The sequence below is a fragment of the Natator depressus genome, chromosome 24 (genome assembly GCF_965152275.1).
Source record: "Natator depressus isolate rNatDep1 chromosome 24, rNatDep2.hap1, whole genome shotgun sequence".
NCBI lineage: Eukaryota > Metazoa > Chordata > Testudines > Cheloniidae > Natator > Natator depressus.
The window spans coordinates 4,742,631-4,756,589 of NC_134257.1; the positions used below are offsets into that span (position 1 = coordinate 4,742,631).

A 13,959-nucleotide genomic window follows, 5' to 3' on the forward strand; every position below is an offset into this window, starting at 1 on the left:
AGGTCAAAACTACCGTGCATTGCCCCCACTAGCATTTTCTCTCGATGTCAACACACCTCTTTCCTGCAGTGAGGACGTAGCCTCCGCTCAGCTGCTAGCGAACCAGCCGCCTCCCGGTGAGGAATTCTGCCACGGGTCCCCGTGCCACGTCCCTCAGTGAGGTGAACAATACAGCCACTTTGACACGCAGCACGCTACCGAGCACATCACTCATTACCTGTGAGGAGGATCGGCCATTTTAGAGATGCCAGCTGCCTAAAATGGTGGATTTCCTCCTTTTCCTTTCTGCGATCCTTTTTATCCCCCCCTCCCCACCACCACCACCCCCCATACGCACATAAGCCATGAGTGTGGGGGGGGGGGTTGGAGAATAGATCAGTGAAACAATTTTTAAAAGGATGTAGTTCGGCAGGCCTATCTGTCTTTGGCTTGTGTGTCCCCTGCGGAAGGAAAAGGCAGTCAAGATGTTGTGTTAAATTCTCCATTTGGGGGAGGATGGGGGGGGGGGGAAAATGAGAGATGTGGAGGGGGAGAATCTTCCCTTTTTTCCTTTGCCGACCTCCCTTCGCCCTCCCCACAAACCCGCTTTGACTTTTCCCACAGAAGTAGCCAACCTCCAAGAATGCAAATGACATTCATTATGCAAATGTATGCAAATCAGGTTTAACTATCGGAAGAGGGGCTCGGAATTGCTAATGGGTTAACTCTTTCCCTGGCCACCACCACGGTGCTTCTGAAAGAGCCAGTGTCTTCCTTTGGCTTATTTATTTATTTTATTTTTCTCCCCTATTCACTTTCACAGACACACCATCGCCCCCCCCCAAAACTCTGACCACCACTCCAAATCCAAAATCGGCTGGTAAATGGCGACAGAAACACGGCCCTTTTCTCCTGCTTGCGGAGCCCCGCTTTTCACACAAGCGTAAGGTTGAGGGAACATAACCAGGGCATCCGGTAAGACAAAGCAAAAAAAACATTGGCATGGAAGCAGCTACCCCCTTCGTTCACTGTGTCTGCAGGAGAAGAGAAACAAAGCAGGCTTAAGCCTGAAATTTAAAAACAGCCATCGATAGAACGTTAAAAAAAGCCCCTCTGTGATAAATCGGCAAAAACTACGGCAGCCGCTAGGGATTCGGTTGCTTTAATCCAACCAGCAGCCGGATGCCAGGATGGCCGCAAAAAAATTCTCTCTCGCCTTCACATGCAAAAAAAACCCAACCCTATATTGGATGTTTAATTTTTGTTTTAAAATTGGAAAACGACGGGTCATTTCCCACAATCGAGAGTGATAAAAAAAGACAGAATAAGGCTCGCAATAACTGCAGACAACCCTGCAAACCCCTCAAAATTTTCACTCGGGCAAAGCATGTGGTCTGGTTGATGTTAACAGAACTACTCATGGGAGTAAAGGCCTACAGACAAACGTTTACACAATAGGATTATTCCTTGCTCCACAGCTTCCACTTATTGTTCTATTAATTTCTGGTCTTACAGAATATGCTACAATACAGGGACTCATTCTGCAGTGAAGGAAACAGGGCAAGGATGGATGGATGGATAGAAAGAGTAGCCCAAAATCACTCTAACACCTAAACTAGATATTTCACTTAAAAGCAAAATAAATGTATGAATCACAAGAATAATGAATATTTAAGTGACCAGTAAAACACAATTATATTAAATATATATCTAATTCTCAATATTGAATAGATCTGTTATTAATTAGAAATATTTTATTATCATTGCCGCTATTTGGCTACATAATTATACGCACAGCTAGCCTGGGCTAAAGTATCCTATAATTTTGGTCACCTGGTCCTTCCTCACCACGCCTACCTCTTTATTTCAACCACCTGTTATCGCTTGTCTTTTTTGATTGCAAGCTCTTTGGGACAGCAATGGTCATTTATGATACGGCCAACATTCTCCCAAAGCATCTCATGATTTTCGGTGTCTCACTAAAGGCACCTTAAAGGGGTTTCCTTTTAAGACAGTGCTGGTCACTCTGAAAAAAAATCAGGCCCCTTTAAGGTGTTTCAAGTTGGGCAAGACTAAAATTCAGGGGCCCAGACTCGTTAGCCACTTTTGAAAATGCTGCCCTATTTTTGTACAAGGCTTAGGCAACAGGGCTCCAATCTGACTGAGGCCTCTGCGTGCTAACGAAATATAGAGCATTGCATTTGTACAGCACCTTGTGCAATGGAGTGCTGAACCCTGTGGCTCCTGGGCACTACCGTGATGCAACAAACAACAACATTGGCAATACTGTCCTAATCATAACCTCAAGCGTTCAAAAATCATAAATCAGAGCTGCGCCCCCCTCCCCTCCCCCCCCCCAAAATCCATGGGATTTAAAAATAATAAAGTTGGGGTTCTTTTTATCAGTCTTCTGGTCTCAACCTTTTGGGCATGCTCAGGTCATTTTTTCAAGCTTTCCTCCCAAACTATGAGAACTTACTTATTTTGTTAACATAGTTTAGCCTGCTGAGGGCTGGAAAACGTTTCTCTAATTTCAGTTGTTGGGTTTAGCGTGTAGGTCCTGGGTGGTGTTTAGGAACCTGTGATATACAGGAGGTTAGACCAGATGATCTGACGGTCCCTTCTGGGCTTAGACTATGTTATTACATGAAAGTTGATTCTCACATGACTCCAAGAGCTGGAGTTTCAAGAATAAAACCCACCAAATATTGTGACACTTGAAATTTAAAAAAATCACAATAAAAACAGCAAAACCACAACAGCAGATCCAGGAATGGAAACGGTCCTTTAAAAAAGGAGGGGTATTTTGCAGCGATACATTTAGACGGTTCATATTTACACTTACTTTAATATGCCTTTATATTGTCAGAGGGCTGTTAAATGGGCCAGAGGGTAAATGAGAATTCAGGCTGGAATTTCGAGGGACTAATGACTCACAACGGAGGGTGCCTGGTGGGATACTTTCCTGAATCAGGGCCCGGGTGTGTATTTTGCTTCGGAGAGACAGTGGAGTGGAAATTAAGGAGCAGAGAAAGGTGGGAAGGGAGCAATAAAATCCAGTGAAAATACAGCATGGAAAACGGAGCAGGTGAAATGAAAAACAACTAAAGAGACAGCGTGAAGAATGGAGGAAAAGAAGTGAGGTGAGGGGGGGAAGGATCATTTACAACGAAAAATGAATACAGTGAGCACGCACTCACATCAGCGGAACACTATTGGGCTGATTCTCAGGTGCACCAAGGCCTTATTATGGCAAAGGAAAGGAAAGAGGCCTTAAAGTGAGAGTAGCTGTCATTTGCCTCCACATTAAGCAGACTATCCTGCCAGAATGCTGTCAAGGGGCCTCCGTGTGAATAAGCCTCTGGCCCTACTGACTTGAGTGGAGCTACTCCCGGTTTGTTCAGGTGCGCATGGAAAAAGAATCAGACCCAATATGTACAAGGGCACCCACGTGTGCCAGCCTATCTTTAACGGGAGTCTCGCTATTGACTTCAGTCGCGGCTGGATTGGGCCCATAAAGGACGGCTGCTGCAAGGTGCTGAGTCCCCTCAACGTCCGTTGGCTTCGGCGGAGCTAAGCATGTTCAGTTCCTTGCTAGACAGTCCCCCGGAGGATAGGGCTCCCTTAGAATTCATTACAAATTGCATGTAACTCGCAGGGAGTTAGGTACCAAAATTAAATACGATTTAGGTGCTTAATTTCTTTTAGCTTCTCCTTCGGAAAACCCCAGCCTTTGTATTTAAGTTGGAATAACTTCAGACTTTAAGGCCAGAAGGGACCATCTAGTCTGATCTCTTGCAATTCACAGGCCACAAAATCTCACCCATCTGCTCTTGTAATAGGCCCGTAACCTCTGGCTGAGTTACTGAAGTCCTCAGATCTTAATTTAAAGACTTCAGGTTACAGAGACTCCACCACTGACTAGTTCAAACAGCAAATGACCTGTGCCCCATGTGGCAGAAGAAAGCAAAAATATCCTAAGGGTCTCTGCCTATCTGACCCAGGGGAAAATTCCTTCCCACCCCAATATGGCGACCATTTAGACCCTGAGCACATGGGCAAGACCCACCAGCTGGGAACCTGGAAAGAATTCTCCGTAGTAGCTCAGAGCTCTCCCCCTATAGTGTCCCATCTCCGGCCATTTGCTGCTAGGAGTCATGGATGGGCCATATGCCACTGTAGGCAATCTCATCATACCATACCAACTGTCAGGGTTTAAAAAGGGATTTAAACTTAAGGTGAAGAAACCAACTCATCCCGCTTCAGAAAGGTTCAGCCAGGCTTGGGTTGGGTTTTTTTTGCAAGCACAAGCTGTCATCATCAAAAATGCCACTGCTCATAGGTGCACCTTGTCTGCATTTTCCAGGCATAGCCCGAGAAACTGACACAGACAGCTACTGATTACTAACGACTAATATGCAACGTCATTTTCATACCACAGTGCTGAGAAAGCAAACTTCACTCATGCTTTTTTATGAGCACACAAAATAGCATGTAACTTGTCATTTACCTAAGATGAAAGCTGGTTAGGATTCACTTAGCAAATACTCAGTGTCAAATTCATCCTAGGAGTCAACAGAGTTGGATGAAGCTGAGTTTCTGGAAAGGAAGATGGATTTATGATTAAGACACTGTGTTCGGAAGCTTGGTGATGTCAGTTCAGTTCCTAGCACCGACAAACTCACTGAGTAAGCAGTGTAGTCAACTCTTGTGACATTTGGCGATTTTCTTGAAGCCCCATTTCCCGGAGTCATGTGATTAATTGATACTCTACTTTCATTAAAAATAAAAGAATAATAAATTTATAACCCTCATGGTTGCAGAGAAGAGCTTGAAACTTAATCCTTTTAAAGGCCCCAAAACCAAAAGGTAAATAAAAAGAACTCAACATTTAAACAAACAAACAAAAAACCTCATGGTTTTTAAGCCACTTTCAGGATTCCCCCCCCCCCCCCACAATATGATTTTTGAATGTTTAATTTGGAGAAACCAAGCAAGTCACTTAAGGTCAGGTTCATCTTCTTAAAATAAAATGAAGAAAAACACCACGCAGGGCCCATTCCCATTCACTATTTGCAGATTTTCAGTGTGCGAAGTTCATTCAAAACCTAGCCTAGTGGGAACGGAGAACTCTTCTGAAATTTCCAGCCTCACTTGCTGGCAGAGCCAGGGCTAGAAGCCCTCCTGCAGCTCAGTTCAGTGCGATACCCACCAGCCCATGCATGTTAAAAGCACAAGAGGGGGAAGTGAGTCACAGGCCTCAGATCTCCATATTCTGCTTTAAATTACATGGCCCAGTAGGTACGGCAGTGGTCTGAGACTGAGCGGACACGAGTTCTCTTCCTGGCTCCGCAGTGAGACTTTGGTCCTCTTTTCCCTCCCACACTTTATCTAGAATAAAAACTCTCCCTACTATGTGTTTGTACAGTGCCTTGTAAAATGGGTCCTCCAACTCAGCTGGGAACCTCTGATGCTACTGGAATACAAATAAACATCATATTTAAGGACCGTCATTTACTTCAAGATCTCAGATTTCATCCAACCGGTCAAAAATATTATCCAATATATTAATGCCAAAAAATGAAGTTCTGTGATTTTTTTTCTTTAAGATAGTATCTTTCATGCCCCCTTTTGCACTGCCTTTCTGCCAGCATTTCCACAAGCCAGTCATGCTGGGATAAACATTCCTGTAACGTGGCTTTCAATTAAAAGAGGTTAAAAAAGTGAGAGAGAAAACAATTGTGGGAAAAGTGGCCTTTGGGGGGCATTTTTCATCAAAATTTCAACTTTCAACCAAGCTCTGCTTTCAAAAACCCCACAAGTGAGTTTGGTACGCTGAGTGCGCTCATCCAAACAGGGTGCAGAATCAAGGTCTTGTAGCGTTTCTGACCAATCACAGCTTGAACAACAAATATTTGTACAGAACGCTAAACTATTGCTCATTAGGTTAAAGAAAAAAAGGAAAAACAAAACCAAACACCTGGATTTGTGAGGAGGTAGAAAGAAAGAATTGAAAATTTTTGGCACATCACTAAACCAAGGAAAATTGGCCATTTCCAATGTTAGGTGGGGGTGCAGAGGGAAATGGATACAACTGAAAGTTAAAACAACAATCTGCTGGATTCATGCTTCTGGAAAGGCAGCATGTTCCAACAGCTTGAGTTTAGAATCCAGGACTCATGGGGTCTATTCCCATCTCTGCCACTGATTTGTTTGGCTTTCCTCATCTGTAAAATGGGGAATCACAGCATTGACTTACATGGGAAGGATCAGGCAATTGATTGTATTAGAGCTGATTAGAAAATGGGGTTATTTTTCTATGGAAGTTTTCTCTGAAAAACTGGAGAGAGAAAATTTTTCAATGAATAGGAAAAGGAGAGGCGAGCAGACGTTTTTTTCCAAAAAAAATGTCTTTGTCACCAAAACCCCAGTTTTCCACGCCAAACCACTTTCAACCAGCCCTCCTGAATATTAATAATCTTGAGGATGACAGAGAAGTAGGCCATAGGGGAAAAAGAAAAATCTCTTAGGCCTGGGTCTACACATAAAACTTGGCTACATTGCTCAGGGATGTGAAAAAATGTCAGGCTCTGTGCGACGCAGTTAGGTCAATTTAACTCCACTATAGATGCAGCTAGGTCAACAGAAAGATTTTACCAAACAAAAATTGTAAAAATGTACCATATTTTTGTAACTGAACATTTGATTTCTTTGCCCCCCTCCCATCCCCTCAGAAGCAAAATGTAGCTTGCAAGGCAAATATTCAGCAGTTGAAGTTTCATATGTTGCCTATTTGAAAAAAAGGCCACTCAGTGGAATTTCAGGGAAACGTGAAATTGGAAGAATGCAAAATAAATGAAATAAAGTAAAATCATCAGAAATTAGTAAGAGTTTGCATCAGAAATCTCTCTCTCTCACACACACACAGTCCATTAGTTGCTCTTCATTGCTCTAGTCTACACGCAATCTGGACCCCATTTCCAAAACTGACTGCCTCAATTGCATATGCAAGACGAGAATTCGTCATCTATGCATAGCAAACTAGGATAGGCAATAATCGACAGACATGCACAAAACGTGGCCCATGACACCGGCTTCACACGTTACGTCCCTAATACAGGACGTGAGATTAGAACCTTTGAAATCACTGGAGTAAGGGGTTGCAGGCACAAATACTCAAATTTGGTGCCCAAGCAGATTTTAGGTTTTTGGTTTTTTTTAAATTAGCATCTCTCCTGTACAGAAGTTTGGAAAACAGTATAATGGTAGCATGGTCTAGTGGACAGAGTCCTGACTTGGAAGTCAAAAGACCTGGGGTTTTATTCCCAGGTCTGCCACGGACCTGCTATATGACCTTTCGCAAGTCACTTTGCCTCTATGCCTCAGCTTCCCCTTCCATCCTTTGTCTATTGAGAGTGCAAGCTTTCTTGGCAGGAATTGTTTCTGACTATCTGTATGTACAGTGCCAAGCACAGGTCCCCAGTTTTGGTGAGCACTTCTAAGTGCAACTGTATGCCAAATAATAATGAAAGCATATTCCAAAATAATGCTGACTTTTGGACATTCCTCCTGAACAGCAACATTGGAAGAGGAGAAAGACAGCGTTGCCAACTCTCATGATTTTAACGAGTCTCGCAATACTGACTGTTTTTCTTAAAGCCTCAGTTCCTGGACTTAATTGATTAGATGAGAATCTCTGGCCTTGTCTACACTTAAAACTTTGAAAATCCAAAACCAAAACCAAAACCCCCACACCGATACAGCAATGCCGATAAAACCCCCATTGTAGACACAGCTATGCCAAAAGAAAAAAGTTCCTAACTCTCATGGTTGCAGAGTAATGCTTGAAATGTGTAACCCTTAAGGCTCAGACACCAGAAGGCGCACACAAAGAAAAAAAAATTTTTTTTAAATATATTATATTGTCAAAAAAAAATCTCGTGAGTTTTAAGACAATCTCACGAATCTTTCCAGGGCCTCACTCAATTTTTGAATGTTTGAGGCTCGTGATCCTTTCACAGATCAGCCCTTTCTCTGGTTTCTCCACAGCACCCGGAGGCACAAGTGTTCGAGAGTCAAATTTGCCCAGGACCCCCGTTCCTTAAAAAAGCAGGGCTCGTTTGCCTTCTACAAACTCTGCAGCGGCAACAAAAGACCCTTTCAAACCGTTCCAGACGCAAGTCCTTCAGCTCAATTAGTCAGGCACACAGAGACACAAAAAAAGCCTTCCATTCAAGCTAGTGGCTAGCTGTGGGGAACAAGGGAAAAGAATGGATCTTTCTCCAGCGCTTTCACTGGGTGTCATAACAAGCAGAAAGACCTCTTATAGGGGGATTATTGGAGATAAGAGCCCCGTCAGAGGAGCTGGTGCAAAAGCTGGGATGGCAAAAGCTGTGGGGGGGGGGGGGGAAGAAGAGGAACTGGAAGTTGAAATTCCCAAGCTCAGGAAGAAACAAGCTGACCATAATTCCCTCTCTCAGCAATTTTTATTCATCATTCAAAATCAGGTAAAGAGGAGGAAAAAACCCACTGATTCTTCACTGCCCTGCACCCCTGTGCAATTATTTACACCAGCTACCACATCACCATGGAAGCATTTCACAGCCACTTTGCACTAGTCCACACAGGATTCAAGCCAATGGAGAATCAGGCCCAATAAATATCCCACTCCCTTTAACTTGCCCCTGTCTGAAGGAGAAAACAGTCTGAGTTGCCAGCTCTCAGGATTGGATCATGAGTTTCACAATATTTGGTGGTTTTCCTCAAGCCTCAGCTCCTGGAGTCAAGTGAAATCAATGGGAAGCAAGTACCTAAATACCTTTGGGGAATCTGAGCTTAAGTTTCTCGCCCTCGTCATCATGGACAAAAGCTTGAAAATAGGGTCTCAGTGTAACCTCAAAGCTCAGAAACTAGAAGACAAATAAAAAGAACTACTCAGTGTTGCTTTAAATCTCATTTTTTGAGGCTAGACTCAGGATTTTGGACTGCTTGCAAAGGCAATACTGGGACTAGGTCAAGAGTGACTAGTGATTTCGGGTGTCCATTAAAGGGCCCTGATTTTCAGAGATTGGAATCAATGTGCAGAATTCTGCCCCATGTTTCAAACACCACTCCAAGGCTGATGGGTGGCAGGGAGGAAGGTCAAATCACGGCGCTTTTGGATGACTAAGTATCTGGGTGCCTGATTTGAGAGAGACCATTTTTAGAGGGCAGATGCTCTGCACAGTCTGAAAATCAGATCCCTTTAAGAGAGTCTTAATTTGGGACCTCCAAAATTGAGGTATAAAATTAAAAAAAAAAAAAAAAATCACAAATCACTTGGCCCCCGACTTCCAGTCCTGGTCCTTAACCTCAGAGCAATCTCTTCTCCGTGGCTACTAGTGCAAGTCAGAGGCTGTGTCCCATCCAGGCCTGGCATAATTGTACTGCCATCCCCAGATCTCAGACCTCCATAAAGGTTCTTCAGACCATGCAATGGGTCTTCTAGATGAACGAAAGCAGGGGAGGGTTTGGCAACTCCTGGACGAAGTTCACAGCTAGACTTTGACTTAAAAGAGAAAAATCCATATGGAAATGAACGATAAATCAAGCACTGAAAGTCACCCTGGGCCAGATTTATGAAGGTATTTAGGTGCCTACAGATGCAAATAGGTGCCTAGTGCGATTTACAAGAGCTCCTAGACCAGCGGTTCTCAGACTTCTGTACTGGTGACCCCTTTCACATACCAAGCCTCTGAGTGCGACCCCCCCTTATAAATGAAAAAAAAATTAATATATTTAAAACCATTATAAATGCTGGAGGCAAAGCAGGGTTTGGGGTCAAGGCTGACAGCTTGTGATCCCCCATGTAATAACCTCGTGACCCCCAGTTTGAGAACCCCTGTCCTAGACAAATGGGCTCCTAACTCCCACAGATCAACAGGAGTTAGGTGCCCCACTACCACACCACTGACTTCAATGGGTGGATCAGCCCCCATGTGCCTAATTCCATTCCCCCCCCCAAAAAAAAAAAAAAAAAATCCTGACACAGGGAAAAGCAAAATCCATCTAGGGTTTGTCTTCTTAGGGATATCCAGGAAAGTTAATTCAGACTGACTAAAGGTGTGAATTTGAAGGGGATTAATTAAACTGCATTAAATCCCTGGGTAGATGCCCTCATTCAGAATTAAAGTGGCCTTAATTTGGTTTAGCCCAATTCACTTCCAAAGTGAATCAAGCTAACCTGAATTAAGGCCACTTTAATTCTGAATAAGGGGTTCACACAGGGGTTTAATGAGGTTTAACTAATCCCCTTCAAATTCACACCTTTAGTCAGTCTGAATTAACTTTCCTGGATGCCCCCATGTAGACAAACCCTATGTCATTGTAGAGGCACCTTTCCCAACTCCTCCGACTCCAGACTGTATCCAGAACAACTGGTGACCAGAAGGAGTCGGTGCCTTGAAGATACGTTTTCTGTCCCCCCCAAAAAGTCAGATCACTTGAGAGGAATTGTGCTAACTCTGGATACATGGGGGCAGATCCTAGCTCCAAGGCTCTATGTCAATTTAGGGGCTTTGTTGAAGCCAACAGGGCTAAGCTGACATACGCCAGCTTGGGATCTGCCCATAAACTCCTGCTATGACTTGCTCCATGGAAGGCCAACCCTGATCTGCAAAGCTCAGCTCTGTTCCACTCAACAGAAAGTCAGCTGAAGGCATCTGATCCTTAGCGAAAGCCCCACAAGGCTGATTACTGCTAATGCCTTGCGAGAAGAAAATGTTCTCCCCCCAGCTATTTAACTATTTGTTACATCAATTGCCCCCTTTTTGCTGCTTTTTAAAATATTACTAACCAGATCTTCAGCTGACACCAATTCAAATAGCTTCATTCACGTCAATGGAGCTTTGCCATTCACACCAGTGGATGATCCGGCTATCTCTGTTATTCTGGGAAGGGTCCTGCATGGGTCTAGAACAAGCAACACTCTAGGTCTTCAAAGCACCAGTACAAACTTCAACGCATCCTAACCACAGCCCTGCAAAGCAGGTAGCAGCCCACTGGCCATTATACAGATAGGGCATTGGCATCACAGATTAGATCCTCTGAGGATATATCTCTACTTCAGTGGGGGCCATGTCCATTTATGCCCGCTAAGGACCTGGCCCTTAGGGTTGGGTCAATCCTTAGTGTAATTCCATTGACCCCAGTAGAATTATTACACCACAATGCATATGACCCAGGCAGAATGAACTACAAGGGAACATAAGAGTCCAGAATAGAACCCAGGAATCCAGCCTCCCCAGCTCAGATTCAGCCAGCCAGACCATTCAGAGCAGACAAAACAAAAGCATGTTCAGTATTTATTAATTAGGTCTTTTGGCTAGGATTGTGCCGTTTCCCTGTGTCACAGAGCGAGCGAAGCCCAATACCCTTAAAGGACCAGATCACTTTGTTTCAGTGACTGCCTGTAGAATTCTGCATACAACATCAGGGATTAAATATTGAATGCACTCTTCCTCCTGTAAAACAGGGATTTGGGATTATTCAAACTCTCTTTCAAGAATTGGCTTGCAGTACCATCAGCGTGAGCACAGCATCTCTCACTGAGCCCCTTAAATATTCCTAAATCTTTGAAACCTGTTACCGAGCTGTAACATAGTACTGGTCTCCAACAGAATGTATGCTCCATTTTCATATATCCAGCTACTCCTAGTCAGCATATGCACTTAAGGCCTGTTTGCCATTTATACTAACATCCCTTTATACAACGCAAAGAGGCCTGAAAGTGGAAATAAACTACATGCACACCCAGTTTACATCACTCTGGCAGCACAAAGGGCCTTTATAACTGAGATTTAGGCCCACCGGTATCACTGTTCATTTAGGATTAAGCTGCATGCTCTTAGCATTACAGATTCTAGGCCAGTTTCTGATCACAGTCACATGGCTGTAAATGGCAGGTAACTCCCCGGGAGTCACTCAGGATGTCCACCGCTAACAGATTCTGGTCCACCCTATAATAATCAGAGATGGACTTGAACCAAATCCACAGATCCGAACACCCCATAAACTTCGGAGGAGTTTGGACCGCAAGCCAACGGACCAACCCCAAATTGGCAGCTGACCTGTTAGAATGGGACACTCCACAATTTGCAGCTTGCATTTGCCGCTCTTAATAATTTGTACAATCGTGCATTTCATCTTCCAAAACTGCTTTGCAAACACTAACACTTGCAACCTTCCCAGCACAAGAGGTAGAGCCGTGAAAATCCCATTTTCCAGGTTGCGTGGGGTGTGTGGGAGGAAATGAAGCAGAGAGATTAGAATTACTCCAGCCCATAAATTCCATTCTCATTCACTTTAAGGCCCTTTTCACTTCAGGACTTCAGTGTAAATGAGAATCAGGTCCTGCCTATTACTAGGGGCTTGCAGACACATATTTCAGCCATACAGTGCTCTTCAAGGCAGCCAGCTAGATCTGATGCTGTCATATCAGCCTAGGCCAGCAAAATCTTCCTTGATTTGCTTGTGCGCGCAGGGAGAATGGGGACATGTTCTCCAGCCTGCTGGCGGGTAACAAATACCCTGGAGCAAGCTCTGCGGCTCCCCCATCACATCCAATCACCTCTTGCTGCATCTGAGCGACCTTTCTGGCAGAGGGCCGTCTCTTCGGACTAACCGAAGAGCAGAGAGTTCCACGTCAGGCCATGCTCGGCGTGAATTCAATCAGGCTACCCCCTCCGAAGTCCAGGCTGGTCCCATTGCAAGCTGCCCAACGCCTCACTCAAACCTGGTGAATGGTCTGAAGCAGGCCCCGCAACTCACCCTTCTCCTCAGAGATGCCAGCGTAAGGCAGCTTCATTACACCAAACAGAGCTCAGACACTTCAGGGACAGGGGGTTCTAGGCTGCCATCACACCCACCTGGGGACAAAGGACCAGGACCACCACAGGGAGACGAGGTACAGGCCACCATTGCCTCAACGGACACGTGGCCCAGGCCCGTCTAAATAACCCGCTGCCACCGCTAACCCCAAGCTCTGGCATTCCTAGTCACATGCAGGCAGCAAGTGGGACTGCGAGGCCTCCTTGAGCCAGATTTATCCAAAGGCCTTAGCTGCTCCGGGTCTTAGGCCCAGGAGCTCACATGGCTATTCATCGCATCGCACATGCTCCCGTTCCCACAAACTCTGCCACTTGCTGAAAATTAAAGCAGAGCCTGAGCTGATTCGTATGGCAGCTTAGCTCTCCCACTCCGCCGGTTTATCATAATCCCGACATAAAAATCACTCCCTTGAAAACGCTCAGCAATTCTGAAGCCCCAATTGTTTGAAGAGGGAAGATTGTGTTCTCTGCACAAAGGCGGCCTTTCCCTAGCCACACACACACATACACACACTCCTGTTTCAACAGCTGGGGGTTTTAATAAGCATTTTGTCCTCCAAAGGCACAAATGTCAGGAAACCTCTCTCTTTCCCATGGCTCAGTGGGTCCCCCCTAACCCAGGAAGCTGGTGTGACAGAGAATAATCATTCCACAGCTCCATATTATATCTGACCTGCCACCTTTAAGCAACACAGGAATTCCTTGGGCTCAGATCAAGAGCTGCCTTTCCCTCTAGGGACTGAGGACAATCTTTTGGTTAAAGCATGGGACTGAACTTGCAAGATCTGGATCCAATTTCCAGCTCCGCTACTGACTTTGTGACCCTGGTCAAGTCACCTAGTGAATGTAAAGGAGAATCACCAGTTTGCTCCCTACATCTATACTGCACGGAAATAACCCACAGCAGTGAGTTGCAGAGCTCGGGTCACATGCTACAGGGCTAAAAATAGCAGTGTGTACAGCCCCCCTCAGGCCGGAGCTAGGAACCCAACGAGGAGGGTGGGTGTATGCTCCTATTTTCAACTCCACGAGCCCACGTCAGTTGACCTAGACTTTCTGCTCCTAGGGGTTTTTTTTTGGTATAGTGTAGACTTACCCTTTAAGGCCCCATTAC

The 13,959-nt window shown here is 44.8% G+C and overlaps 1 long non-coding RNA gene across 16 annotated transcripts in view; it reads right to left on the reverse strand.

Moving 5' to 3' along the window:
* The window catches only part of LOC141977386 (uncharacterized), an 87,248-nt gene that overhangs the window by 28,324 nt on the left and 44,965 nt on the right, over positions 1-13,959 (reverse strand). The window contains exons 2-3 of one of the 16 annotated variants that reach the window (XR_012636215.1): positions 4,490-4,578; positions 57-217 (exon numbers count right to left, since the gene is read on the reverse strand). The exons of 14 other annotated variants lie outside the window; for them this stretch is intronic. This is a non-coding gene — a long non-coding RNA (uncharacterized LOC141977386). The remainder of the gene's footprint in view (positions 1-56; positions 218-4,489; positions 4,579-13,959) is intronic. One more of the 16 variants, XR_012636223.1, reaches the window with a different exon arrangement.